The 27,632-nt window shown below is 38.2% G+C and overlaps 1 long non-coding RNA gene across 2 annotated transcripts in view; it reads right to left on the bottom strand.

Annotated features, from left to right (window-relative positions):
• The window catches only part of LOC122685523, a 68,308-nt gene extending 41,298 nt beyond the window's left edge, over positions 1–27,010 (bottom strand). The window contains exons 1-3 of one of the 2 annotated variants that reach the window (XR_006338424.1): positions 25,909–27,010; positions 25,356–25,619; positions 24,705–24,832 (exon numbers count right to left, since the gene is read on the bottom strand). This is a non-coding gene — a long non-coding RNA (uncharacterized LOC122685523). Of the gene's footprint in view, positions 1–24,452; positions 24,833–25,355; positions 25,620–25,908 lie in introns of those variants that run through there. The other variant, XR_006338423.1, reaches the window with a different exon arrangement.
• Between the last annotated feature and the right edge of the window lie 622 nt (positions 27,011–27,632).

The following is a 27,632-nucleotide window of genomic DNA, read 5'->3' as shown; positions in this document are numbered from 1 at the left end:
CAAAACAGCATGGTACTAGCACAAAAACAGACACATAGGTCAATTCAACAGAATAGAGAGCTCAGAAATAAATCCATGCACTTATGATCAATTAACCTACCACAAAGGAGGCAAGAATATATAATGAAGAAAATATACTTTTCTCTCTTCAATGAGTGATACTGGGAAAACTGGAAAGACACATACTAAAGAATAAAATTAGAACATTTCCTCACACCATATACAAAAATAAACACAAAATGGATTAAAGACCTAAATGTAAGACTGGAAACCATAAAACTCCTAGACGAAAACATAGGCAGAAATTTCTTTGACATAAAACATTTAATATTTTTTAGATCTGTCTCTTAAGGTAAAAGAAACAAATGGGACCTAATTAAATTTAAAAGCTTTTGCACAGCAATGGAAATCATTAACAAAACAAAAAGACAATCTACTGAATCAGAAAAAAAAATTTGCTAATGATATGACCAGTAAGGGGTTAATATCCAAAGTACATGAACAGATCATACAATTCAATTTGCCAAAAATAATCTGATTTTAGACATGAGCAGAAGACTTGAATAATTTTTCCAAAGAAGATATACAGATGGCCAACAGGCACATGAAAAGATGCTCAACATCGCAAACCATCAGAGAAATGCAAATCAAAACCACAACGAGATTTCACCTCAGATCTGTCAAAATGGTTTTCATCAAAAAGTCTACAAATAACAAATGTTGTCAAGAATGTGGAGGAAAGGGAACCTAGTACTTTGTTTGGTGGGATTGTAAATTGGTCCAACCATGAGGGTAACAGTATGGAGTTTCCTCAAAAAGTTAAAAATAAGAACTACCATATGATCCAATAACCCTACCACTGGATATATATCTGAAGAAAATGAAAAGACACATGCACCCCATGTTCACAGCAGCATTATTCACTGTAGCCAAGATATGGAAGCAACCTAAACATCCAGCAATAGATAAATGGATAACAAAGATGTGGTACATACACACACACAATTGAGTATTACTCAGCTATAAAAAGAATGTAATTATCCCATTTCCAACCATGTGGATAGACCTAGAGGGTATTATTCTTAGTGAGATGTTAGATAAAGACAAATACTGTATGTTATCACTTAAAAATGGACTATAAAAAGCAAAACCAAACGCATATAACAATACAGAAACAGACTCACAGATACAGAAAATAAACTAGTGGTTACCAGTAGGGAGAGGTAAGGGGGAGGGGCATGATTAGGGGTATGAGAATAAGTGATACAAACTGCTGTGTATAAAATTGATTAGCAACAAGTATATATCATAGAGCACAGTGAAATAACTATTATAAAACATTATTTTGTAACAATTTTAAATGGAGTACTATCTATAAAAATATTGAATCACTAAGTTGTACACCTGAAATATATATAATATATAAAATAATATGATATTGCAAATCAACTATAATTTTAAAAAAGATGAGTAATGATACATCATACTGCTTTTCTTTTTTCCATTTTAGAAAAACAAGGGGATGTAAAAAAAAGATCTATTTATTTTACACATGATAATGTATACATGTCAATGCTACTTTCTGAATTTGTCCTATGCTTTTCCTCCCCCACTGTGTCCATGAGACTGTTCTCTATGTCTGCGTCTCCATTTCTTCTCTGTAAATAGGTTCATCAGAATGATATTTCTAGTTTTCCTATATATGTGTTAATAAATGATATTTGTTTTTCTCTTTCTGACTTACTTCACTCTGTATAACAGATACAGGGACCCCAGCTTGACACTCTGTGATGATCTAGAGGGGTGAGGGGGTAGGGTTCGGGAAGGGGGTATACAAATAATTATGAGTGACTCCCATTGATGTATGGCAGAGACCACCACAACATTGTAAAGCAACCATCCTCCAATAAAAGTAAATATTAAAAGATAAAAGACTAATAAAATAAATCTAGGTAGAAAATTTTCATGTCATATACAAAAGCACAAAATTGAGACTAGTTTCATATTTCCCTCTAAAATATCAAAAGCCAAAAGATGATAGTGAAAATCTATACGTTTGAGGAGGACAAAAAATATCCATAAAATACTTACCCAGCTAAAATGTGAGAAAGCTATTCTAATTTATACAAATTCAGTTCAGTTGCTCAGTCATGTCCAACTCATTGCGACCCCATGAACCGCAGCACACCAGGCCTCCCTGTCCATCACCAACTCCCGGAATCCACCCAAACCCAGGTCCACTGAGTGGGTGATGCCATCCAACCATCTCATCCTCTGTCATCCCCTTCTCCTCCTGCCCTCAATCTTTCCCAGCATCAGGGTCTTTTCAAATGAGTCAGCCCTTCTCAACAGGTGGCCAAAGTATTGGAGTTTCAGCTTCAGCATCAGTCCTTCCAATGAACACTCAGGACTGATCTCCTTTAGGATGGACTGGTTGAATCTCCTTGCAGTTCAAGGGACTCTCAAGAGTCTTCTCCAACACCACAGTTCAAAAGCATCAATTCTTTGGTACTCAGCTTTCTTTACAGTCCAACTCTCATATCCATAAAAATTTAAACCAATAAATAAAGAAGAAAATTAATATATTAGGAAACAGGGAGATTAAACTTAATATCAAAATCTAAACTTTTGTCTTTTGGAAAGGTCAGAAAAAAATAACAAAATTCTAAAAAATGTAATGATTTAAAAGATGCAATACAAATATGCATATGAGAAATGCCTATAAACACAGAAAGACCATAAAAATTTGAGAAGCCAAATATGGAAAACCTGAATGAAATATGCCATTTTCTAGGAAGTTACCAAAATTAATCCTAGAATCAAAACTATACTGATAACCATGGAAAATGATGAAACAGTTATCAAAATATACTCCTGAAGTGGCTACTGGGACCAGACAGATAATTGAGTGAATTGAACAAAACCTGTAAGAATAAATAATTTCTATGTTGTTTAAACTTTTTCAGAATGCATAAAAATATTTCAACTTCCATGTCTTTATATAAAACCAGCATAATTCTGATAGCAAAACTGACATCAGTATCTCAAAAAGAAACTGTGGTCTAATGTGTTAGAAAGATAATCATACAATCCTAAATAAATGATATAAAATCTATTTCAACATACTACTCAATTTTTAAAATAAATAACCAAATAGATATATGTCCATGGTAGAATAAATTTAAATAAATAAACATACATTGGCCTACATTTTTTTAAAAGGGAGAAGAAAAAGAAAGAAAAAATGGCAAAATAGTTCAGACTTCCAGTTAAAATAGACAATGAGGGAATCTGCCTGCTTCAACATTTAATGAACGGAACAAAAATACATGACATAGATTTTGAAAAGACACGGCCAAGCAAATAAATAAAAGATGCTTATTTGGTTCAGGAAGTCCTTTCATCTTATCTGCATCTCTCAGAAGAGATGGTAGGGAAAGCAGATGATTTCGGCCAAGTCCTCAAAAGTGTTACTAATATTCCTAAAAATAGATAGAAGCTGAGAAAACAGGCTGCTCATGGGAAAGTCAAGAGAACATCTTTGCAAGCATCTCCACCAAAGGAACTCATAAAGAAAAAACCTGCCAGGAAAGGCCATCTGCCTTCTTCCAGCCAAAGTAGAAAAAGAGGGCATGAAAGAGCTCCAGCAATAAGCTGCAGAATTGAATACAAATAAGAAAAAATAAAAACTGTCCACAAGAGCCAAATGTTTAAGAGATTAAGCAGAAGGTGAAACCCCTCTGGGCCCCCAGTTACCATAAGATGAGGCTAAATCCCACAGGAAATATTATTTTTTCCTATTCTGACTGGGGAGGAGGAGTGAATACACAGAAGATTATTGGGAGAAACATGTACAAGCAACAAGGAAAATCTAAAGGAATTCTCTCTACTGGAAGCATCCCACATTGAAGGGCTCAGGAAGAGAACACATCCCATTAAATGGAATGGATTGTAAAACAGGAAATTGACCCAAATCCAAGAAGAAAAAGCAGAGTCTGAACTTTCTACCTTCTCCACTCTCATGACTTGAGGCTAGAGAAAAATTGAATGATAATATCCAAACCCCAGACAATAGCTCAAAGAGAGAAAGACAAAGTGGCCAGATCTTGAAAATTCACATAGACAAGCTTCCAGAGCAAATCGAAGTTCTGGGTACTGCCCTTGTTAGGCATGAACAACATTTTTTTTAAATGGCATTACCATTATGTATGGGCTTCCCTGAGACTCAGTGGTAAAGAATCCCCCTGCCGATGAAGGAGATGGGAGTTCCATCCCTGGATCAGGAAGATCCCCTGGAGAAGGAAATGGCAACCTGTTCCATATTCTTGCCTGAGAAATCCCATGGAGAGAGGATCCTGTCAGGCTACAGTCCATGGAATTGCAAAACAGTTGGACACAACTGAGTGACTTAACAGCAACAATCATGCATAAACACAGCAAATATATAGGAAGAAAAAGTGGCATGGCCTACATGACTGATAGAAAAATCTCATTTAGAAGGCATACTGGACTTCCCTAGTAGTAAGTGAAAGTTGCTCAGTTGTGTCTGATTCTTTGCGACCCAATGGACTGTAGCCTGCCAGGTTCCTCTGTCCATGGTGACTCACCCAGGCAAGAAAACTGGAGCGGGTTGCCATTTCCTTCTCCAGGGGGTCGTCCCAACCCAGGGGTCAAACCCAGGTCTCCCGCATTGCAGGCGGATTCATGACTGTCTGAGCCACCAGGGAAGCCCTCCCTGGTGCCAGTGCAGGGGACACGAGTTCAATCCCTGGTCTAGAAGCTGCTACTTGCCATGGGGCAACCAAGCCCATGCACCAGAACTCCTGAGCTCATGTGCTGCAATGACTGAAGCCCACGCATCTAGAGCCTACAATCCACAACAAGAAGAGCCACCACAATGAGAAACCCATGCACCGCAACAAAGACCTAGTGCAGCCAAAAAGAAAATAAAAATGAATAAGTGAAAAAAAATTTAAAAGAAAGCATGTTCTAAGAGCATAACAGTTTCTCTGAATATGATTCATAATGTGCAAGAACTTCAAGAGATATGATGAAACAAAAGACACAAAACAACAGAAGTCGATAAAAAAAAAAAAGAAAGCCTGCAGAGATCAACTAGCAAGAGCACCATTAGAAACACTACACGTCTCCCGATAAATTAGAAAGAGCAAGAAAATAAGAGTTAAAAGTTGTATTAATTGAATGGAGGAAAGCCTTGAGATAAGAGGGGATTAGTTCAGCTCAGTCACTCAGTCGTGTCTTTGTGACCCAATGGACAGCAGCATGCCAGGGTTCCCTGTCCATCACCAACTCCTGAGGCTTGCTCAAATTCATGAACACAGAGTCAGCGATGCCATCCAACCATCTCATCCTCTGTCGTCCCCTTCTCCTCCTGCCTTCAATCTTTCCCAGCATCAGGGTCTTTTCCAATGAGCCAGTTCTTTGCATTGGGTGGCAAATGAATATTCAGGACTGATCTCCTTTAGGATTGACTGGTTTGCTCTCCTTGCAGTTCAAGGGACTCTCAAGAGTCTTCTCCAATGCCACAGTTCAAAAGCATCAATTCTTCAGTGCTCAGCTTTCTTTATAGTCCAACTCTCACATCCATACATGACCACTGGGAAAACAATAGCCTTCACTAGATGGACCTTTGTTGGCAAAGTAATGCCTCCGCTATTTAATATGCTGTCTAAGTCAGTCATAGTTTTTCTTCCAAGGAGCAAGCATCTTTTAATTTGATGGCTGCAGTCACCATACCCAGTGATTTTGGAGCCCGAGAAAATAAAGTCTGTCACTGCTTCCATTGTTTCCCCATCTCTTTGCCATACAGTGATGGGACTGGATGCCAAGATCTTCATATTTTTAATGTTGAGTTTTAAGCCAGTTTTTTCACTCTTCTCTTTCACTTTCATCAAGAGGCTCTTTAGTTCTTACTTTATGCCATAACGGTGGTGTCATCTGCATATGTGAGGTTATTGATATTTCTACCGGCAATCTTGATTCCAGCTTGTGCTTTATCCAGCCTGGCATTTTGCATGATGTACTCTGCAAATAATTTAAATAAGCAGGGTGACAATATATAGCCTTGACGCACTCCTTTCCCAATTTGGAACCAGTCATTCCATGTCCAGTTCTAATTGTTGCTTCTTGACTATGAACAAAGCTAGAGGAGTTGATGCAATTCCAGCTGAGCTATTTCAAATCCTAAAAGATGATGCTGTGAAAGTGTCACATTCAATATGCCAGCAAATTTGGAAAACTCAGCAGTGGCCACAGACTGGAAAAGGTCAGTTTTCATTCCAATCCCAAAGAAAGGCAATGCAAAAGAATGTTCAAACTACCACACAATTGCACTCATCTCACACACTAGCAAAGTAATGCTCAAAATACTCCAAGGAAGACTTCAACAGTATATGAACCCACAACTTCCAGATGTTCGAGCTGGATTTAGAAAAGGCAGAGGAACCAGAGATCAAATTGCCAACATCTGTTGGATCATTGAAAAAGCAAGCAAGTTCCAGAAAAACATCTACTTATACTTTATTGACTAAGAGAGGATATATGTATACATATAGCTGATTCATTTCATTGTACAGCAGAAATGAACACAATTTTGTAAAGCAAAGCAATTACACTCCAATTTAAAAAACAGCAGCTTATAGAGAAAGTTTTTAAAAGAATAAAAATGTAAATAAACCTGCCTCAAGAAGCACAGATGAAAGGACAGGCCTTCTCTATGAGGAAAAAGATAAAGATCAACATTGTAACATATCCTGGTGTTATTAAGATTTAAGAACATAGAAATATTTTTTTCAGCCATCCAGATAGAAAAAGCGAGTCAATTTAAAAGGAAGTGAATCAGGTTGGTTGCAGACTTAACATACTAAGCCTATGATACCCTGAAGGAAAAACAATTATAATATACAAAATATATTACAGCCAGACACATTGGTTTCAGAATATGGGCAACAGGCAGATGTTCTCAAACATGAAAGAATTTTGGAGATATAACACATGAGACCTTCTGAAGGACAATAAAAGCAAATAAATCAAGCCTCCCAAGAAATGAAGGAGGAAGTCGTAGTAAAATTAACTAGTTCAATACTTGGTGCCATGAAATAAGAGAGTAACGTCAAAAAAATTCTAGGACTGAATTTGCAAACTCTGATGCTGTCAAGAATGGGGCAGGACATGTAAGTGATCGGACCCAGTGACTGAGGAGCACACAAAGCTATCAAAACAAGACAGCTCCAGCCAGTTTTGCCTTAAGAGGACGAGAACACTGTAAGCAATTATCCTCCAATTACAATAAAAGAATAAAGGCTGACAAAGGGCAAACAGAAAATAGACACACACAAAAATACGGCAATTTGACATGAATGGGCATTTCTCAAATTTCCCTGTAAGATATACTACAAAAAATTCTTCTCAAGAAATGAATTCTATGGTAAAAAATGTTTGGGAAACATTGCTTATCCTGACATTGCTTATTCTATTTCTTGGCTACCTACGATACATTTTGAAAGCCTAAGAAATTCTGCAGTAGTCCATTAAGTTTTTAAACCCAGATTTTTCTAAATATGTTTGATCAATAGACACAATTCCAAACCCTCCCAAAAAAGAAAAACAATAAGAAACAGTTAAAAGGATGTTATATTATCAGATCTTTGGTATGTTCAAGAAAACCCAGAAATCCAAATTTTTGTTTTGATTCTCCCAACATTAAAATTTCAGCAACAAAATCAATTTTACTAAATATCACTGAGGGAGACAGAACATGTCTGTCAGTGTAGGTTTGTAAACTGGAGCCTGTACATGGAGGGCAAGGAAAGGCTGAATAAAGAGACAGATGGCTCCAGATGAGTAGGTGGCAGGTGTAATAAGCCAGGAAACTTACCTACAAGGCTTACCTTTGGCAGCTGCAAGATGAGTAGATTTCCATATCTGTCCCCCAGAATCTTGAAAGTTTACATGGAGGACTTAACTGGGGTCACTCACATATTCACTCCAGATGATCTGGCCATGTAGCATGTGAGATCTCAGTTCCTCGACTAGGGATCAAGCCCATGCCCTTTGCAGTGGAAATGAGGAGTGTTAACCTTTGAACTGCTAAGGAAGTCCTGGAGGATCTCAACCACACCTTACTCACAAGGCTGCTTCCTCCAAAGGACTGCTAGCACAGGGATAGTAGGTGGAACACACATTCTGGGACTGGGAGGGAGTTAGGAGTCTCAATTGCCTGGGTCTAACTTGACTCAGTGGTCACATCCTCTCAATAACCACCTTCAACAACTGGCCAGAATAGCCAGCAAGTAACCATCCTATCACCTATGGGCAAGAAATAAAATAAGCTCTAACAAGGTGTGCCCAGTCATTTTGATCTTGAGAAAGGCCAACAGTCTTCCCTGTGAAAGATTCACAAAATAGTAGTACTTGTCAACCCTCCTTGAAAATTCTACCTGGGCAACAGATAAAATAGCGAAACGAGGGGAAGACTAGTTTCTTACCCTATCTTACCTTATTCACGTCACTGACTCAAATGACATGAGTTTGAGCAAGCTCCAGCAGTTGGTGATGGACAGGGAAGCCTAGCGTGCTGCAGTCCACAGGGTCGCAAAGAGTCGGACACGACTGAGCAACTGAGCTGTCTGACAGTAAGACTGGTAATGGGCTTTGAACTAATTTAAATAAAAAGCACGAGAGTTCCAGAAAAACATCTGTTTCTGCTTTATTGACTATGCCAAAGACTTTGACTGTATGGATCACAATAAACCATGGGAAATTCTGAAAGAGATGGGGATACCAGACCACCTTACCTGCCTCTTGAGAAACTTGTATGCAGGTCAGGAAGCAACAGTTAGAACTGGACATGGAACAACAGACTGGTTCCAAATAGGAAAAGGAGTACATCAAGGCTGTATATTGTCACCCTGCTTATTTAATTTATATGCAGAGTACATCATGAGAAACGCTGCTGGAAGAAGCACAAGCTGGAATCAAGATTTCCGAGAAAAATATCAATGACCTCAGATATGCAGATGACATCACCCTATGGCAGAAAATGAAGAGGAACTAAAAAGCCTCTTGATGAAAGTGAAGGAGGAGAGTGAAAAAGTTGGCTTAAAGCTCAACATTCAGAAAACTAAGATCATGGCATCTGGTCCCATCACTTCATGGGAAATAGATGGGGAAACAGTGGAAACAGTGTCAGACTTTATTTTGGGGGGCTCCAAAATCACTGCAGATGGTGATTGGAGCCATGAAATTAAAAGACGCTTACTCCTTGGAAGGAAAGTTATGACCAACCTAGATAGCATATTAAAAAGCAGAGATGTTACTTTGCCAACAAAGGTCCATCTGGTCAAGGCTATGGTTTTTCCAGTGGTCATGTATGGATGTGAGAGTTTGGGTGGACTTCAGGAGTTGGTGATGGACAGGGAGGCCTGGCGTGCTGCGGTTCATGGGGTCGCAAAGAGTCAGACATGACTGAGCGACTGAACTGAACTGAACTGAGGAGATATCTTGAATGATGTTCATTTACTGCTAGCAATGATTGTTTCTGTGTTGGGATATTAATTGTACCTTTTGTTCAATTGGATAAATCTATAATGTCATTTTTTCTAATAATAAAACAAAAAATATAATCTCTATTCACCTGGAAAAATCTCATTGCTAAAATCCAGTATAGGTCATTCTCAGTATATACACACACAGATGGATACATACACGCAGACACATTTTTGGACACATTCATATACTCCCACACAAACACACTCACAGACTCAAACACTTACACATACATAACTTTAAAATGGTCCCATTCCATACTTGCAGCTTTTGTACCAAATAATATAGACATACTAAGACATACAGTTTTATAATATCTTTATGAAGTCTACTCAGTCTCAGTTGGAAATATATGCTTTAATTTATTTAACTAACATTCTAGTTGTGAACATTTACTTTGTTTATAGTTCTTTGCTTTCTTTTATACTGCTGCAATAAGCAGTCTGTAGTTACACCTCTGTCTACATTATTTTTTTGGGGAAAAAGTTCAGCACAATATTAAAAGAATAAAACACCAGGACCAAAAAATATTTATTCAGAACTATAATTATGATTTAATTAAAGAAACACTTTAATTAAATTCATCATGTAAGTAGATTTAAAGAATATGATTAAATATGATTATTTTTATGCAAGCCAAAAAACATTAACTTAATTTTCATATCCGAACCTCTAGTAAACAAAATAAAATACTTCCTCAAAGAATATCTATCCTAACTGAAGAACTATTATAGTTACCAAGTCAAAATAACTAAAAAATAAGTATACAAAAATAGTTTTTCTATATACCAGCAATGAAAGTTTAAACAAATTAAGAGAAAAAAGATATTCCTCACAATAGCAACAAAGTATGAAATATTTTAATAAGAATGCATGAACCATATAGAGAGAAAATGGTAAAATTTTGCTTAGACATACAGAGATTAACTGAATAATGAAAAAACATATACTATGATCCCAAATGGCAAAACTCAATATAGTAAAAATAAAAATTACTCCAAATGAATTTGCACAATGGTATTATTTTGGAACTCAAAGTGTGACATTTCTTTTAACTTTTCTTTTGTACTGGGGTATAGCAGATTAACAAACAATGTTGAGATACCTACAGGTGAACAGCAAAGGGACTCAGCCATATATATACATGTATCCATTTCCCCCAAAGTCCCCTGCCATCCAGATTGTCACATAATATTGCTACATATAGAATTCCATATGCTATACAGTAGGTCCTTGTGGTTGTCCGTTTTAAATATAGCAGTGTCTACATGTCCATCCCAAACTCCCTAACTATCCCTTCCTTCCATTCTTCCCCTCCTCTGGCAACCATAAGTCTGTGAGTCTGTTTCTGTTTTGTGAGTCAGTTCATTTGTATTATTTCTTTTTAGATTCCACATATAGTGGATGTCATATGATATTTTTCCTCTGACTTACTTCATTCAGTATGACAATCTCTAGGTCCCTCCATGTTGCTGCAAATGGCATTATTTTATTATTTTTAATGGCTGAGTAATATTCCAGTGTATATATGTACCATATCTTTTTTATCCATTCTTTCATATCCATTGCTTCCATGTCTTGGCTGTATAAACAGTGCTGTGTGAACACCAGTGTACAGGTATCCTTTTGGATCATGTTTTTCTCTGGAGATATGCCCACGAGTAGGATTGCAGTGTCATATGGTAGCTCTATTTTTAGTTTTTTAAGGAAACTCCATGCTGTTTTCCATCGTGGTTATATCAATTTACATTCCGACCAACAGTGTAAGAGGGTTCCCTTTTCTCTACAACCTCTCCAGCATTCATTGTTTGTGGATTTTCTGATGATAGACATTCTGGCTGGTGTGAGGTGATATCTTATTATAGTTTTAATTTTTATTTTTCTAATAATTAGTGATAGTGAACATCTTTTCATGTGCCTATTGGCCATCTGCATGTCTTCGTTGGAGAAATGCATGACAGTCATTTTTGGAGAATGTAATAAAACAACATATCTCTGGTAGGAAAGTTCACAAGGATAAACTTTTCTGAAGATAATTGTGAAAATTGTATCAAAAAGCCTTTAAAAATGTCCAAGCTTTGCCCATCAATGACAGATAAGTTTATATATATGTAGAATGATTTATCCACAAAGATTAATATTATATAGGAAGCAACTCTGAGATCAGTCTTGAAGAAGGAAGTAAATACATGTAGTTAATAAATATATATGAATGTGTATGTGTGTATACATATTTTTTTCACACTTAAATATTATAGACAAGACAGTGTAAGATAGGATGAATGCAACTGGAAGACAGGTGTTACCAAATGCAAGTTAATGTGCCTGAGGCACAGTGAGGTCAAACAAACTGAAATGTCAGAACATGGACCAGAGAAAGGTTTATTGCAGGGTCATAAAAGACTCTGAGAGATGGCAGATGGGTGGCTCATAGCTCCCAAAACCCCTCAACTCCACGAAGGGTTTCAACAAGGCATTTTTAAAAGCAAGGTGAGGGAGGGGCATGGTTAGCTTTTGCACACTTGTTGGTGCAGGAATCCTTTGTTCTTGTAGCTGTCCACCTAGGTCAGCTCACTATGCTCCTGTAAATCTCCAACAAGACAAATATTATTCTCTCTTCTGCAATGTTTTATCTCCATATGAATGAAAAGGCGTTACACCTTCAAAGGTTAAGAGCCTTGAGAATAGGCTATTCTGTATATTTCAGGCTATAGGCAACATTCTTTTACAAAAGGTACAAAGCCAGCATGGCTAAGCCCAGGCAATGGAGCACAAGGGTTAAAATAGAAGGAACAGATCTAATGTGAAGTCAGATTTGGTCTTCCCGATGACACAGGTTCAAGCAACATACTATGAAGGTCTATAAGACCATGTCAGTAGGAAAAAAGGGTAAAATCCAATGGTAGAAAAGTGATCCCCTTCACAGATCACTGCCTTGTCATGGAAAAGGGGCTTGTGTAACTCAGAGAAGCTATGAGCCATGACATTCAGGGCTACCCAAGACGGACTGGTCATAGCAGAGAGTTCTAACAAAACACGATCCACTGGAGGAGGGAATGGTAAACCACCCCAGTGTACTTTCCAAGAGAACCTCATGAGCTGTATAAAAGAAAAGTGAATTTACCATGAAGCTAATGAAACTTAAGCCTCAGGGTTCTTCACTTATACAAGACACTTCCAAGGCTCTGGGAGGAGGCTTAGGAGTGTGTTCATAGTCATACAATTTTTATAAATTGGAGTGGCCATGGGTCTTTGTGCTTCAGATAAGAAGAAATTAAGTTGGGGGCACATTTGTTGGGCTTAGTGATATACATTTCTGTGATCTGCAGTCACCTCTGTGTACTATTGTCACTACTCTCCTGCATAGCATAGGAACCGCTTCCAAAAATACTCCTCCCACCATTGTACTAACACTCTAACCCATCTCTAAGGACAGGCTTATAGAACATAAGCATGCTTACAGTTCACAACCTAGGAAACCTACGGATCCTGTAAGGAGAAACAAGTCTTGATATGTATAGATCCAGAAGCGAATCTGCAGAAAAATCTTCCAGTCATAAGACTTCTAACATTGTACACAGAGGAAATGAGACTTCAGTATGCCTCAAATGAAGTTCTTTCCTGACAGAAATATACTTGATGACATAGAGCAAACAGTTATAAGTACACTGAACTATTTTTTTTCCTTTTTTGGACGGCAATCATGAGACAGAATTTATCAGACCTTCTGTAGGACACAAACCTATAACACAGCTACTAGCAAGAAGTACATCTGCATATGAAATTACCTGTTTTATGCATCCTAACTCTCTTTGATAAGAAAAAAATTTTTCATTCGGTCATATAAGAGGAAAGACTTAATTACTCTCTCCAAAGAAAATGACATTATAAAATTGTTATCATATAAAGAAGCAAATGACGTTAGAAAATTGTTGTCATGTAAAGAAGCAATCAGATCTTAAAAAGCCAAATATACTCTTATCACATGATCCATCAATCACTGCTCATTAGTATTTTCCCCCAAAGTTGAAAATGTATATCCATAAAAATCCTGCATACAAATACTGATAGCAGTTTTATTCATAATTGCCAAATATTGGAAGCAACCAAGATGTCCTTCAGGAAATGAATGTAAAAATAAACTGTGATACATCCAAACAGGGAATACTATTAGTAGTTGAAAAGAAATGAGCTACTGAGATATGGAGGAACCTAAAACACATACTACCAAGTGAAAGAAGCCAATCTGAGAAAGCTAGGTTCTATATTATTCCAATTACATATGACTTTCTGGAAAAGGCAAAACTATGGAGACAGTGAAATGATCAGTGGTTGCCAGGGGATGAGGGAAAGAGGTGAATAGGCAGAGAACAGAGGATTTTTAGGACAGTGAAAAGAAACAGTATATTCTGATATTAGAATTATGGATATATGTTCTTATATTTTTGTCCAAACAAACAAAATATACAACACCAAGATTGAACCCTAAACTAAATTATGGACTTTGGGTGATTATAATGTGTCAGTGAGCTTCACTCTTGGTAAAAAAAATTTAAAAAGTGCCACTGATGAGTGATGTTGATAACGAAGGATATAAGAGAAACCTCTGTACCTTTCTCTAAATTTTGTTATAAACCGAAAACTGCTCTAAAACCTTGTCTTCAGGAAAAAAAAAAAAAAGGAAACCAGAGATCATAGAGCCAATAATAATAAAAAGAGGGAAAAAGCATAGTGGAAATGTGTCCGGCAGTTTATCAATACAAATATTGTGCTATTTTTCTGAATTTATTATGCTTTCAGTGATTGTCAGCTTTTTAAATTTTCTGATGCACTGTACTGTCTTTCTACCTTCTAAAGATTTAGTCACTATTACACTTTAGTCTGTATTTGTAATTTTGTGCTATTTTCTTAAAGAGGGCTCCAAAAATTATAAGCAGTGAGCACAGAAAACCTGCATCTGTCTCTGTTCAGGAGAGGTCATTTTTGGCAAAAAAAAAAAAAATGATTTTATTAAAACAATGAATAATATTATTGAGAACCATCATCAAACCATAAAGAGTGCTAAATAGCCTCAAATGTGCTTAACTTCAGTAACTTAGGATTACTCAAGACCCAAGTGTCAGCAGAAGCTTGCATCTGCATATCCTAGAGAGGGACTGAATCCCAGGTTTGGTCTTTTCCCCAAAATAGTTCATCAAATCCTCTTCTAGCCACCTACCCAACAGAGACAATCACCATCCTATGAAAGGCCTTCCTGAATAGTGTTTGTGCAGGTCTTTCTCAAGCTCTGAACAGGATCTGACATATCTTGTTTGCTGAACATCATGCATAATATATGGAGATATGTTCTTAAACATCCTATCCTCGTATCCTTATCCTCTTTCCCCCCAAAATACAGCAGAGCAACAGAGCACATGTCTTCCACATGCTACACCTGTGACTGACTCTTTATCTTTGCTCCCCCTTACACACCCCGCCCAGTTTTACAAACCTTTAAGAAAAGCCTAGAATGTCTGAGTAGGGAGACATTCTCTGTCGTTGGAGATGTACTTAGATGAAGTTAGAGGCAGAGCAAGCAGACTAAGCCATACACATTTGCCAGTACCCCACAGTCCGAAGCAACTATCAATGGACCCCTGGGTTTCAAGCTTTTTCCAGACCTTTAGAGTCACTCACAATATAACTTAGGCAGATCTAGCTCTAATTCCTGGTTTAGAACCCAATAAGCTCAACTTATGATACCCATTTCTGCCCTCTACCTCCTGAAATGACCACTTAAGTGAGACAGGCTTGGGACCTGAGATCCTTTGCTGCAGTGCTGCAATGCTTGCAGCTAGACACACCTCTTCTTAAGCAACAAAATACAAAGAAATTATATGGGACTAAAAATAGCTGCATGCATGTACAGTAAGAGCAAATTCTGGACAAAAGATACAAAGAGACCAAAAGATCCAACTGCCACTTCTGAAGAGTCCTGAGCAAAAGCAGTGTACGGCTCATGCCCCTGTATACACCACCACCTAAGAGGTGGACAAAGCATCTAAGCCACCCCTCCAGTGGGACTCCTGGGCACACCCCTAACCTCGCCCCACATAAGGGAAAAGTTCATCTCCTCCTCAGGGAGCAAGCAAGCAAGGGGGCCTGTTGTTTGTTCTCACTCTCCCCTGCTGCAGCAGGGACCCCAATAAAACCTTGTCTGAATTTCCTGTCTGGCCTCTGATCAATTCCTATTGATTAAGGAGACAAGAACCCCTTGTCAGTAACACAAGGGATCAATGATATGGAGACTACCACTATGAATCTTAAATAAAGATTAAAAACTCAATTGGCATTTTGTTCTCCATTGTATTTCTTACTGTTATTCCTTTCAACATCCAGGCAAGGATTTTGCCAAATTCATTTACTAAGGAACAGGAATTTAAAGAAAGAAACACAATTCAACAGGAAAAGAATTATGAAAAGTCTCTCACTTACAGTTTTTATTTCTGTTTTTGATCTTTTAATCCAGGCAGACAACCAACAACCAGGGTGAGAATGTGATCAAGGATTCAGTATGTTCAAGAATCCCAAGCCTGGAAACTTCCTTAGTGTAAGCTGCTATTTACATAAACACTAAAACATTTAAGAGACTTGATATGAACTAATAATAGAAATGAGCAATGATAAATAATCAAATTTTAAAAATAATTATAGCATTGTTGAAAGTTTTTTGGCTTCAAAACATAACAGGAAGCCATTCTAAAACTTTCTAATATAGATAGTATTATAAAATCAAGCTAGATATCAGATATAAGAATGTTACTTTGAATAGTCACTGATACATGAAAGCTGACTATAATTACTTGAATGTTTTCCAGGATTAAAAAATCACCATTAGTGGGAAAGAAGTATTAGTGTATTTCTAAAATGTCAACACATAATATTTCCTAAATTCTTCAAGATATTCTAGCAAAATATTCTTAGGATTATATTAAACCAACATATATAAATGGCTCAGTTACTCTTTAGTGTATTTTTTAAACTGTCTTCTGTTTCTTATAACTAAAAACAGAACTACCATATGACCTAGCAATCTCACTCTTGGACATATACCCAGAGAAAACTGTAATTCCAAAAGATTACATGCACCCCAATGTTAATTGCAATACTATTTACAGTAGAGAGGACATGGAAGCAAGCTAAATGTCCATCAACAGAGTAATGGATTAAAAAAGATGCGGTACATACATACAATGGAATATTACTCAGCCATGAAAAGGAGTGAAATTGTGCCATTTACAGAGATGTGGATGGACCTGGAGATTGTCATATAGACTGAAATAAGTTGGAAAGAGAAAGACAGATAACTTATGTTAACGCACTTATGTGGAACCTAGAAAAATGGTACAGATGAAACTATTTGAAAGCAGAAATAAAGACACAGATGTAGAAAACAAATGTATGGATACCAAGGGGGAAAAAGAGAGAATTGGGAGACTGGGATTGACATATATACACTACTATATACAAAACAGACAACTAATGAGAACCTACTGCATAGTACAGAGAATTCTACTCAATGCTCTGTGGTGACCTAAATGGGAAGGAAATCCAAAACATAGGGAATATGTATATACACATAGCTGATTCACTTTGCTCTACCGAAGAAACTAATACAGCAATGTAAAACAACTATACTCCAGATTTTTTTTTTAAAAACTATCTTCTATTATTTGACTAAAAGACATAGGTGTATTTCTTAAATCACTGCACCCACAACTTCAAAGAATGTTTATTAGTGAGGAAGTTATTCAATTTTATAGGTTTCAGGACATGAATTTCTAGCTGGAGTTGTCTAGTCCACCACTCTGCTTCCAAGAGCATGGAAACTGACTATCCAGTCCAGAGTGTAATAGAGAAGAACAAAACTGATTCCATATTAGACTTGTTACTTTTCCTTTAACCTTTTTATTCAATTGCTTATGTTACAGGTTAAGAATGTTGCCTATAGCCTAAAATATACAGGACCATCCATTCTCAAGGCTCTCACTTTTTAAGGTGCAACAATTTTCATTCATATAGATATAAAAAGTTTCAGGATACAGAATAATATTTATCTTCTTGGAGGCTTACAGGAACACTGTGGCTTGACCTAGGTGGACAGATGCAAGAACAAAGGGCTCCTGCACCAAGAAGTTTGCAACAACCAATGACACCCCATACACCCCCTTATTTTGGCTGCACCATGTAACATGCAGGATCATAGTTCCTCAATCAGGAAATGAACCCATTCCCCTGCAAAGGAAGCCCAGAGTCTTAACCACTGGACAGCCAGGGAAGTCACCCCCTCCCCCTTTTAATATAAAAGAAGCCTGAATTCAGACTAAATTATGATAGTTCCATCTTCTGGGCCTGCAGCTTTCTGAATAAAGTCGCTATTCCATGCCTCAACAGCTTGTCTCTTGATTTATTGGCCTGTCGTGAGGCAGACGGTACAAACTTGAACTCAGTAACAAGAGCAAAGGATGATGAATGGCAGGATGCTTGGCTAGATATCACATCAGGAAACTAATGCAATTTTGAAGGTAACTCTATCCTTCAAACAATATTCCCTAAATATTAATTGGGCATCTGGTATACCCCAGCTTGGAGTTGAAGCTAAAGATAGTTAAAGGGAATGTAGATGTGCAGTTAATTGGACCTGGCTCTGTCCTTACAACCTTAGTGGCTGGGGACAATTTGCTCAGCCCTTTAGGGTCCTGACTTACATTTCATAAAACACTATTAATAACATCTACCAGGGAATGTCACTGTAACAGGGAAATAAATGGGATACGCATTATCAAGAGAAACCCTTACAAATGGTTTCACTTATTTAAAGATTTTGCTCAGCAGCTCTGATCCTAATAAGAATCAGACTCAGCATTACTTTTAGGGTGCCCCAAGCATCCTCCAGCACCACACACTGAGTGAGACCCAGACTAAATTGTCTTCAGAAGTTGAGAAGAGAACGTGACCACAAGGAAACAGGAGAAAATAAAACATGGTTGGGGAAGAAAGAGGGGAGAGAGAACAAATACTTTATTTTGCTCTCTTCCATGTCATTCACAGCAAAATACACCTCCAAATATAGATTACTATGATGTGAAAAATCTGGAAGGGGAATTTTAGCCCCTCTCTGAAGTCTATTCACACGCTGCGGTAAAACGTATTTATCTGTGTGGAAATTACTGCAACTTTTTTTGAATGTGCTCAGATTTCTCCTTGGAGTAAATGGCTTATTAATACATAAAAACCTGTTGAAAGCTCGTAATTATCCACATATTCTGCATACACTTTGTAGGCCATCCGCAGCCTATTTTAAATTCAAGCTGGCTTTGCCCCAGCAACTCACCACAAATATGGCTAACCAACAACTCGTGTGTTCTCAAGAAGGCCAGATTTTAACATGAGCACAAAGGAAAAGAAGCCTTTACAAGACCAAAGAGAAACAATTTGAGAATCATCTATCATTTTGTTTTATCTGGGCCACTATGCTCTTCTCATACTTGGATACTCAGAGTTGTCACTATTTGCCCTAGTTCCCTCTAACACCACCATACAGACAACAAAGATAACTGCAAAGACCAAACGGAGAGACCACCTATTGGGACACAGAAAGGCCTGAAGTAGTTCTTTTGCTTTTGACTCTCTAGAGGCTGTGTCTAAGTGTGTGTGTATGCTAATGCTTATTGTAGTAAGAGGGTTTCCAAGGCTCTTCTCAGACTTTCTAAGTCTATAATTCAAAAAAGGTTAAAACTTCAACTTTTTATGAATCCTGTGGTTTTATCTCCTTTTTTTTATTCTTAATTACCATGACCAACTTCATGAAGCTTTTTAATTTTTACTATTTGTTGTGTAAGCCTATGGTATCCTCAAAACTAGATTTTTAGAAATGTAAAACAAGAACAAAAATATCATGTAATTCGAAATCATGCAGAAAGTGTTTCTTGTCTACAAAAGAAATCAATGTAATTTATCCTGGAAAACCTTGAGAAGTTATTTAAGTTTGAGCAGTTCAAGTATCTTATTCATAGTGCCAGCAGCCCTCAAACTTTTATTAAAGTAAAAGTTTACTTGTGTGATAACACAATATTGTAATAACTAAATAGCATCCAGAAATGTGGTATTATTTCTAACCAAGTCTGATTGGAAAGCAGAGGACAGAACTGAAGTGATACCTCTGCTTTGTTTGGGGTGTTCTTAGATCTGGAAAGTTAGCAAGTATCTAAGCAGACATTAAAATTTTCATCTTTGGTAAACCAAGGCCCCTACAATTTAAATAAATTTTCTTCCAATACATTATTTGTTAGTAACAAAATCATAATTGTAATTCACTTTCCTTTCTTCTAGCACAGTATTTGTAATTTAAAATATTAAAACAAAATATCATCAAATACAGTGCCTCATTTATTAATGCAAAGATTAATAATGTTAAATTCACTTCTAATCCAGTTTGCCAAAATCTGTGTTCTGAAATTATACTTGTAAGTACATACTCTACTCCAAACCACCCAACTTAGAAAACGTCATATCTGAACACCCATCTTAAGTTTTTCTAAACCAGGAAATTTAAGCCTACCAGCTACTGATTCTATTCTTGTGACCTACTGCATGGATTTTCTTTGGCAGCCCAGTGAAAACCTCACATGTTGAAATAATTTATTTCTGAACCTAATATCCCTCCACAAATTCTTCCATTTAATTAACTTTTTTTTCTCTTTATCATTTCATAGACATTCTAACAGAATAGGAAAATGGCTCACTTACCAATTACAAGAATAAATCAGATGAGGGAATTTGAGAAGGAAGGGTGGTGGGAGAGAGAGATGGAGAATGAACTTTCATAAATTTCTTGAACATTATACACAAAGCAAGTTTAAGACAGCTTCTTGGGGATTTTCCTGATAATCCAGTTACAATCTATTTAAGAATCTATTAAGTTTCATAAAGCTGTTTCTCAATCTATTTGTTTGAACCTTCAAAGTAACCCTCAACAAACAGCCCGTGACACCATCGGGGGTGGGGTGCTTATAGAGGTCAGGTTCCTTTTGCTGGGCTCTGTAGGACTTTTAATACCTGTGAAGTTTGCAGGTTAAACATTTGTAAGAGAGCAGCTTTTATTCTGAGTACAAACAAGGGACAGAGTATAAAGGCTGTTGGCACTGAAATTAAGGGAAATTTAACCAGGAACAGATACAGGCCTTGGCTCTCCCTCTCTCCTTGACTTTCAGAAGCACTTTTCCATCACTGGAGAAGCTGGCAATGCTTTGCACAGGGGTTACTGGTTTGTCTTATCTTCACTGTAGCCACTCCAGAAAGAGAAGAGAAAGGAAATTGTCTGCAAACTCTGCCCCCATTTCGCATCTCTCAACACCACCCATATGTGGGTAACGACAGACTAGCAATGGAGGTGTTGCTGAGACACAGATCAGAGCATCCTATCTCTCTCGGAGCACCGCCAGAAGAACCGGTAGTTAGCACAAAATGCCTGAGTATTGAATGGAACTAATTGACAGTTCTGCAAAGGGAGGAGGAGGATTATAAATATCTGATGACGTTAATGGGAAACTCCCAGAAAGAGAAGCAAACAGCGTCACCCTGGTAGACACACGTACCTCCTGGGACATTTTCCACTTAGTTTTGCCTTTTAGAACCTTGGGTGCTAGGCATCCATCCTTTTATTTTCTGATCACCATGGGTAGGAGGTCTGTTTCACTGTTCACATTCCTATCACCCATGGGCTTGCCAGTACCTTTTTGGGAGAAACCAAGACTACAAATTTTTGACCTCTGACCCAGGGTGTATCTACAGAGATGTCAAAATCCATGTTTACACACAAAGGTATGTTGTCTGCGTAGGATATCACCTAAGCGACTATCATGTCATTTGATCCTGGAAGGGAACAGAGGATGACTATTTACTCTGCTCCATCCCACTTGCATTTTTGAAAGTCCACGCAGGAAGCGCTTTCAAAGACAGCACTGAACCAGAGTAGGTGGCCTGCTGGTGATGATGACGTACTCAAGTGTTGTGCAAATTTAAGGAGACTTCAAAGTGTTTTAACACATTTCCTCTACACAAGAGAACTTTAAACTTTATAAAGTCAGCAACATTATTTTACATAATTCATCTGTCCAACTGCACCCATAAGAAACATTAAGCCGATGCAAGGCTCAGCATCCCTGTCGAACCTAAAACCCAGGATCTACTCCACAGAACGCATTCAAAGGGCAAAGCCAGGAGAAAGTACTACATGGGAGGCCTGTTCAGACATCCAAGTGCTGGGTGATATTGACAAGGCTCATAAATTTGGAGGGGAAACCCAGAATATTTCCTGAAAGAACTCTTTGGAAATCATTGAAAATGATTTTAGTACAAACTGCGATCTAAAATCAAGAATTAATCACCCAAAGAAAGAAGAAATTCAGCCAAAGTAATCAAACGAGCATGGTTTGAAACTCAGACCAGCCCATTTGCGAAGAAAATAAAGAAAACAGACCTAAGTTCAGGCCCAATCTCTCTGTCCAACTTCCATTTGTTATTTACACATTGAGAGCTCTTCAATCATAAAAGAGTAAGGACCTGGCAAAAAAAAAAAAAGAAATTGGCCCAAGAATGCTGGGAGGACGGGTCAGCAGGGGGTCTTTTGTACCCGTCATGGACAATTTGGAGTCCAAGAAAACCTACAGGTTCTGACCAAAGCTCAGTCTGTGAATCCTTTCGGCGCCTTGCTGACACTTCTTGAGGAACAAATCCAATTGTGTTACAGGGGGTCTTGCCAGAAGAACAACAGTCCCACATTAAGATCACATATGCTGCACTTAAGGGGCCAAGTTTCCTGGAGTTTTTATTAAGCATTTCAAATAGCCCAGAAATTGCTTTCAGTTGCCGCTGTCTCTAGCGGCACTGTGCTCTTTCTAAGCTACAACAAATGAAAAGGCCCAAGGGCCTTTCCAGATTCTCTGGAGAACATGCTGAAGGGTAAAAAGAAAGTCCATCAGTCCATCATTGATGCCTTCACCTAAGGAGTTCCAAGGTGAGAATGAAAGTGTCTGGTGGAAAATATTGGTAACTCCAGTGTTGATTTTATTTAGTGATTTCAGAGCAAACAATTCATTGCTAAAATAATGACAAACATCATTATCTTCTTTTCCCAGGAAGAGATACTGAAGCCATGAAAACATGGACAAATGCCCTTTTCTTTAGGACCTGATCAACAATGTGTCTGTTTTCTTTATTTTCTTCACAAATGGGCATGGTCATCCATGCTTCTTACCTGGGGGGTGAGCCGCTATCCTCCAAAAACCCCCTGCTCTGGCCCCCATCACATCACAAATTATGCCATGGGATCTTCCAAAATAATATAGTTGGGGAACAACCTCAAGTGTCTGGTGGACAGTAGAGATTTCCTCACCTCTTAGTTCCAGTCCAAAAATTTATAGTGTTATATATGACTATAAATTCACAAACATGCAAATGTCCACTATCAGAAAAACTATCTGCTGCCCCGTGTTCCATATCACTTTCAAGCCCCTTATTCTCACATTGACAAGGCTCATAAACTTGGAGAAACCCAGAATGTTCTCTGTAAGCTAAGAAGATTCCCTGAACGATCTCTTTGGAAATCATTAAAAATTATATTAGTACAAACTACCATCTAACATTAAGAATTAGTCAATGAAAGAAAGAAATGCAGCCAAATTAAGCAAATGAGCATGGTTTGAAATTCAGACAAGCCCATTGGAGAAGAAAATAAAGAAAAAGACCTAAGTTCAGGTCCAATATAGGCTTTATATTCCTATAGCAGTTTTTTCTTTCTTAATATTATAGATGTTTTTTATATCTGCTTATTATCATGGCAAAGACATTCACTGTTCAATGTGAATAAAAATACATCTAGAACCTAGTTATGCAAGGTGCATATTAGTTACTCAAAATAGTGCCTTGGAATAAATGAAAACAAGAAATTTATATCCTCATTCTTACTTCACAAGAAAACAAAGGAAAAATTAAAACCTGAGTCTCAGAGAGATAAAGTAATTTACTCAAGGATACCCAGCATTATGGCAGAACCATATGCTTTTCCTCAGCTGTGAAAACTTCAGCTACTGGTAGAAAAACCTATTCGTGCTCTCTTCTGGGAGAATACATAGCTTAGATATCTACTTTTCACTACATATTTTAAAACCATTGAGCATTTATTTCCTAGTTCATATAATCCATGATGTAAAAGAGGGAGGCCTCAACAGGAATGATCGGCAGGAACATTCTAGAACTGATTTTTAAACCTTTGTTTTGTGAGCTCCTTGAAATGAACAGTGATCTTGGGTTGCCACACAGGTTCAATACCAACATTATGACGGGCTCACCAATTGTTTAGTGAGGATGACGACGTGGATGACAGCAAACGCTTGGATAGCAGTGACTACAGACTCATTGCTCATTTCTAGGAATACACACTTGTTGCTAGCACATCTCATTCACACAGAAACCCGAGGAGGAATACACTACCATCTGCACTTTACTGATGAGCAAACTAAGGCACAGAGAAATTAAGTAACTTGCCCAAGGACACACAGCTAAAGTAGGTAGCTGAGCCCAGATTCAAACCCAGGTGGGTTGCTTGAAAGTCTGCGCTTCAGGAGCTCAGTTCTGTTCTCTGTGATGACTTAAAGGGCTGGGTCAGGGAAGTGGGGTGGGAAGGAGGCTCTGGAGGGAGGGGAAATATGTATAAATATGTATACTTAGAATTGATTCACCTTGCTGTACAGCAGAAATACCAAAAAAACATTATAAGGCAATTATCCTCCAAATAAAAAATAAATACCAAAAAAATTAAGAAAATAAAGTGGAAATCAATCATATGTGTGTGTGTGTGTGTGTGCGTGTGTATAAAGAAAGTCTGTTCTTTCATACTCTATTGCACTGCCTTGGGGAAAATGGCAAAATGTACCATTATTCAGCAAGTCACTTGGCAAGTCTTGGTCCCATAGATAACACACAAGAAATGCAAGTTGAATTAAAGCAATTAGCCAGACTTGTATTTTAACAACTATGTCAAAGAATACAGACTAATGACACAAGGTCCCCTCAGAGGAAGATTCCTTGATACATACCCATAGCTCCCTTTCTGTTCAATATTTACATCGCTTGAATGAATATACAGAAGGTGCACTCATCCAATTTACTGACAACAAGATGAGGGATCTTGCAAAGGTGCAGGATGAAATAACTTGAAAGGCATCTGTGGAGCACAAGTATTGAAAGGAGAGCAACTCGATAAAACATTCAGAGGGCAACATAGCCCTTCCTGCATTCTCCACCAGCATCACTGCTTTTCTCCTCCTCTCCCTCCATAAGCCCTGCTTCCTTTTCTTTATTTCAGGCTACCACCTGAATCATGGCATATTGACAACTTGCCATTTGCAATGTGTTTGCTATAATTCAGGAATACTGAAGACAGTGACCTTTGTGGTCCCTGCCACCTTCTGAATACTAAACAGTCCCCCTATTGCCCAGGGGGATAAAAATGAAACAGCTAGGACAAAATTATCTTTCTAATTCCCCACCGTCTCATGAGACTTTTGAAATCACTCTATTACAGTTATATAATATAGTGAATAATATACTTAATGCCAGTAAGCTGCCTTCTGCTCATCCTCTGAACACATTCAAATGTAACTGCTCGGTCATTTTAAATGCATGGAGTGGCAATCTGCACGTATGAATTCTCGGTAGTTCCTATTTAAAAACAGAAGATGACTCACCAGGCTTTCCTGTTTCTGTAAACACGGCTGAGTGCAAAACACTCGAGCCCTGTGTGTTTTCTCTGTCACTTCCAAATGGTCCCACCTGATGGGGCGGTTTATCGGTTTAAGCCAAAGAGCATCTCATTGAGACGAAGGCCAGCGTCTGGAAGAAGCTGTTTGTGCATTTCCGGTGGACCGATGCCCGCCTCGTTGCCTTCAGATTCAGGGAGGTGCCCGGTGCTGGTACTAGGCCTGCTCCGGCTCCTTTCACGGCATCCACAACTGAAGTTGGAGGGCACATATGTAGCAAATGAACGAGAGACAACAGTTAACAAATCCCCCAAGTTCTATCCTTTCCCTAACAGAGGTCAGCCTATATCATAGTGCTGTCTTCCCCTCTACGTCAGCCCTGCTCGCCTGCCTGACCCCCGAGTCCCGCACCGTTAGGAAAACACACCCGCAAATCCCCACGTGGACACTGCAGACAAATATGCTAGACTTGGTTTATCAATAGGTTTGAATTGACTTGGGGGTGGGGGTGGGGGTGGAGGAGGCGGAGCAGGTAAGATACCTTGAACAGACAGCATCACTTATTCATGCTCCTCCATGCCTAAAGCAGTGTGTTGGTTACAACGCCTGCGAACACTGCAGTTGAGCTCATTTCGAAAGAAAAAAAAAAAAAAAGGAAGGAGGCCACTGGAAAATGTTTCCTCCCGGACAGACACACTGATGAAAAGTTGTTTGGTGCACGTCCAGATTTCTGTCTCTGGTTGAATTTTTCGTCTTGTTTCTCTTGGATGAGCCCCACTCTCTGGGTTTGACCATTGATCCATGCGCGCGGCTCACTCTATTCCGAAGCTGTAGATTTTGTTTTGAGAGGGGCAGACGTTGCACCTGGAAAAACTGCCTAGGGAAACTGCGGGATTGTTTTATTAACTCCCTAAGCACAGTTTCTATCCTTTACAACTTGCTTGAGAGATTGTGCTAATCATCAAACACTTTTGCAGTGAGCAATTATAGTTCACAGACTTTTCCTTGCTTTGCTGCAAAGGCATTACAGCTCAAATTGATGCCAAAACGCAAGGCTAGGCATTCAAATGGGGAAGGGGAGTTAGGGATTTTAGAACTACCTCAATCACTCCTGTAATTTGCAATGCCAAGGAGGGAGCAAATGTCCTCATGTAAAATTCAAAAGAAGTACTGGAACAATATCTCCCATGGCAACAGCTGTTTTAGAAGTTCCAACATGATTAACAAGCATCTGTTTCATCTTTTCCTTTGTTTCAAAAGCACACCACAGCCTGTTCAATCTGCAGGTTGAAAGAGCTCAAAGACTAGTCACTAAAGCAAAATGTGATTACTATAGATTTGTTTTACTTTTCTGATGAGTTCAATTACTTGCCATATTATTTGTCAGCTATCCATGATGAAATGAAGAAGCTGATTGTTATAGAGAGTCCAAAAATATGAGCAAAATCAAGATGCTCTATCTTCATGAATATTGATATTGATTCAGTGACCAGAATAAGCGTCAGTGTAGTAATGGCTGCTAGAACTTGCTGTCAGTGTACAATTGCCATCAAGACCTTTGACTTCTGGGCAGATTCCACAGCTTGAGCTCCCAGGAAGCAACCTCTGAAAAGGAGGGTTTCTTTCGGCATGCTTTTGGCACCAACACCTGTGGAAATGAGTAGATAGCAGAGAAATTTATCTGCACTGCAATTCCAACCCCACAACAGCCTCAGCTGACCCCACAGGAGTTCTGGAGCTAGAAGATACTGGAGAGACCAGCTGGGTCTTTATACCCCATGGTGCTTAGCCAATGGCTGTGAGCTGCTCAGGGCAGGGAGTTTGATATAGTCCCTAAAGAAGGATGCTAACTGGTGCCTTCTTCCAACATCACTTGCAGCAGCTAAGAGAGTATTTCCTGTAATCCAGAAAAGGGATCTGAGTGGTACCTCACACAGTCCACCAAGCATGTAGGCAGAAAATGTAACACTCATGATCTTTTCACAGAGGGACACAGAATTGAAAGAATGTAACACCCAAACCAAGCTCAGTCCATCCATATAACACCAAAAATTATCAAATATATCTCAGCTGGGAGTAAATACAGCTCAGAGTTATAGTATCTACTAGTTACTTAATATATCTGGAAAAAGAACAGATTTAAATGTACTGAATTCTTATAAAAAAGTAAATGAAATAACTACTTCAGAGAAGAAAAAGATATTAAAATACAATTACTCAAAGCATATGGAAATGAAAATATTTCCCTGTGTCAGTGTCTAACAT

The sequence above is a fragment of the Cervus elaphus genome, chromosome 28 (assembly GCF_910594005.1).
Source record: "Cervus elaphus chromosome 28, mCerEla1.1, whole genome shotgun sequence".
NCBI lineage: Eukaryota > Metazoa > Chordata > Mammalia > Artiodactyla > Cervidae > Cervus > Cervus elaphus.
This window is presented reverse-complemented; position numbering and strand designations above follow the sequence as displayed.